Source organism: Apteryx rowi, unplaced genomic scaffold (assembly GCF_003343035.1).
Source record: "Apteryx rowi isolate R43461 unplaced genomic scaffold, aptRow1 scaffold_56, whole genome shotgun sequence".
NCBI classification, from domain to species: domain Eukaryota; kingdom Metazoa; phylum Chordata; class Aves; order Apterygiformes; family Apterygidae; genus Apteryx; species Apteryx rowi.
In genome coordinates, this window is record NW_020450827.1 from 2,962,676 (window position 1) to 2,966,127 (window position 3,452).

Sequence of the window (3,452 nt, forward strand, 5' to 3'; positions counted from 1 at the left end):
CGGCCCGGCACGTCCCCCCCGCGCGGCCGCCGCGCCGTGATGGGCAGCGGCCGGTGCTCCGGCGGGAGCGGCCCGGCCTCGCGCATCCGCTCCGATCACGAGCCTGGAAAATTACCCGGAGGTTTCCAGTTACTCCAGCAGGGCCGGTGCTGGGAAGAGCCCGGTGCCAGGGCGGTGACGCGAGCGCGTCGCGGAGCCGCGCAGCTGTCGGCACGAGATTATCGCGAGCTCTCTCGGCGCGGCACCGCGGCCCCACGCGCGGGGACGGGGAGATCTCGGGGGAGGCGCGAGCGAGAGCGCCGCGCCGGGCTGTTCCCCCGGGGACGATCGCGCTGCAAAGCCCCCGGAGCCGAGACGTCTCCGTCGTTTCTCATTACTAGCTTCGCCTCGCTATCGGCATAAAGGAGGCAGAAATCCCCTCGTAATTAATACTTTCGAGGAACAACAGCACATCCCAGTTTGGTGCGGCTGGGAAAATCCCCCTGCAATCCTGAAAGGCAGAGCCGTGTCCCGCCGCCGGCCCAGCCTGGCTGCCGGCAAGGAAGCTCCCACCCGGAGCTGGAGATCCCCGACCCTCTGCTCTGCGGCCGGGCCCCGAGAGCCGGCGTGGAGCTGCCCCACGGCTTCAGCTTTGCCCTGGAAGCGCACAGGGATTCAGGGAGACGGAAAAGCTGCTGTCACACACGAGCGTCGCCCAAAGAGCCGCGGCACGAGGCGAGCATCTGCCCTGGCTGCCGGCGGCGCGACCCCATCGCCGCTCTTGCTGGAGGCCGGGATGCCCCGCGGCCCCGGACCCGCTCCGGCTGCCGGAGCTGCCGTGCCACTGGGGCCGGTCCCCGGCACAACCCCGCGACGGGGCAGAGCCAGGCCACAGGAAAATGCCGCTTTTTGCAGGTCCCGAGGATGAGTCGTCCCCGGTGGGGCCGCGAGGGCGCTTGGCACTCGCGATCCGCACGGTCTCCGTCGCGGGAATTACTAAGAGCGGGGCCTTGCCGCTCCGTCCCCGCAGCCGGGGACCGCGTGCCTGCCGGCACGTAGCGGCGCGCGCTGTCATGCAGAGCACCTGGCTGCACCTTTGCTCCCGGGATACGGGAGTGTTGCATCCTGTCCTGCTCCGGCCTCTCTGCTGCTCCGGGCGCCTGGCCAGCAGGGTCGGGACCGGGGCCGGCCGAGGGGAGCTGCCGCGGGGCTGGGGGCTGCGGGAAGGCGGGCGGGAGAAGCCGCTGGGCCCTGCATCCTCCTGGTGCCTCCCCCTCCGCAGCCCCTTTCCCCCTCTAAGCAGTGCTCAACTCCTCGCCCTCATCCCCCGGCTCTGGGATTAAATCCATGCCGGCTAAAATCCCACGTTTATCTCCGCGGCGCCCAGCCAATGGCCTCCGGCCTGGCGCGCGGCCCCGCGCCGCGGATCAGCGGCGATAAAGCCGTCGGCGTCCCCGTGCCGGCTCCCGTCCCCATCCCCATCCCAGCGGACCATGGCGGTGGCAGTGGCGAAGGGGGGCGACAGCGCCGGGCAGGTAAGGGCACGCCGCTGCCGGCCCCGTGGTGGGGGCTCGCCCCGGGATCTGCCGGGCGGCGGGAGCGCATCCGGAGGGTGCCGGGAAACGGCTTGCGGAAGGGTGCAAGAGCGGTTGCGCAAGGCGCCGGGCTTCAGCCGTGCCGGGCGCTGCCGAAGCCGCGGGGCGGCGCCGTGCCGTGCCGTGCCGTGCCGGGCGCTGTGCCCGGCTTCCTCTCCCGCGGGGCTCGAGGGGCTCCGACCTCCCGTGCAGCGGGGACGCCAGGGAGGCACCGCACACGGGGCTGAGCCGCTGTGCGAGCGAGCGGCTCCTGGCACTCCGAGCGAGGCGGCTGCCGGCGTGGCCGGGCCGGAGCAGGCAGCGAGCAGCAGCGGGACCGTGCCGCAGGGGCAGGGTCGCGCCTGAGTGGGGTCCGTCCGTGCCGGCGCCTCGGGGCTCCCTTTGCTCCGCTTGCCCCCGCGCCGGCCCGGCGGAGCGGCCGTCTCGCGGCGCTCGCCCCCGAGCTCACGTGCTCCGCGCGCCGCCGCCGCCGCCACCAGCAAACTTATCGGACCGGTTTTGCCTCCGCGGCCCCGCGCCAAGGGCTGGCGGCGCCGCTCTGCTCGGGCCACGCGTCCTCGGGCCCCGCGCATCGCAGAGGCGGTCGCGAGGGACGGCTTTAAAAGACCTAGATATATAATTAAAATTTAAAGGTACGAACAATCTGTTCAAAAAAAGCTGCAAAGAAAAGTGCTATTTCCAACCCCGCGTTAGCCGGAGGCCAGCTCCTCCGGCCTTTGCTCGACTAACGCGTTCCCTGGTAAATAAGTTCAGTCGGGGGCAATCCGCCTTCCGCCACCGCCCAAAACAGACCGGTTTTGCCGAGGACGAGCGTGGGGTCCGCGGAGGTTAGGTGAACCGCTGCGCGGGGCGGGAGGAGGGGACACGCTCCGGATTTTGCAAACGCAGTCGCTGCCTTTATGAATCAGGTGACCCGGCGCACGAGGAAGGTGGACAGATGCGCCGAGTTATTTTTAGGCTGAATTACGCTTTAATTTTGCAGTAATCACTGCGACTTTGGGTATTTAGCAAAAGCCGGCTGAGAGGGCGAGCTGAAATGGAGTCACGCTGAAAAGATTAAGTGGAATCGTTTCCTGATGCTGGGCAGCTTTCCCTGAAACCCGCCCTGGACAAACCCTCGCTCGATGCGAGAGCTCAGGAAGGACTGGATTTCCCAGGAAAATAAAAGCAGTCCGGCAGGAGGCACCGGGATCCTTGGGGGGCGTTTCACTTTGCGAGCTTCGGTGGCTTCTCCCCGGCTCTTTCCTTCAAAAAGCAGTTTCGGTTCCTTGGAAAAACGATGTAAATGACCCCATAGGAATAACTATTGCCAGGCAAAGCAGCGAAGAGTCTGATCTCCTCGGAAGTCGTTTGGGGAGCGTGGCTCCTTGCGGGAGGGAGCGGGCGTACAGGTTAGGTAACTGCCGCCCCAGGGCTGCCGAGACCGGCTCTTCTGGGAGTGCGGATCCGGGCAGCGCGGGCCGCCGCCAAGGGCCAGCCGGGTGGGCGACGTGCCCCGGCCCTCGTCGGGCTCTTGCGACACACCGCCGCGGGTACCCGCGCGGGCACACGCCGCCTGACATGCGCACGCGTGGACGGGTGCGTGAGCACAGCCCGACGTGCGCACCGACGATCGCACGCGCGCAGCCGCCGGGGCACGCGCAACCAATGCACGCGGTGACGCGTCCGCGGCAACGCACCGCAGCGCACGCAGGCGCTGGTGAACGCGCACACGCGGACTGGTGCACGCACCTGCCTGCCGATGCCCGTAAAGCGGAGTGCACACCCACACCCCACGCAGGCACGTGGTGCGCGCACACACACACACTAGGCACGTGCATAGCCCAGCCAGTGCCCCTGCATGCAGGCACACGGGTGTGCATGCACATGGGTGTGCGC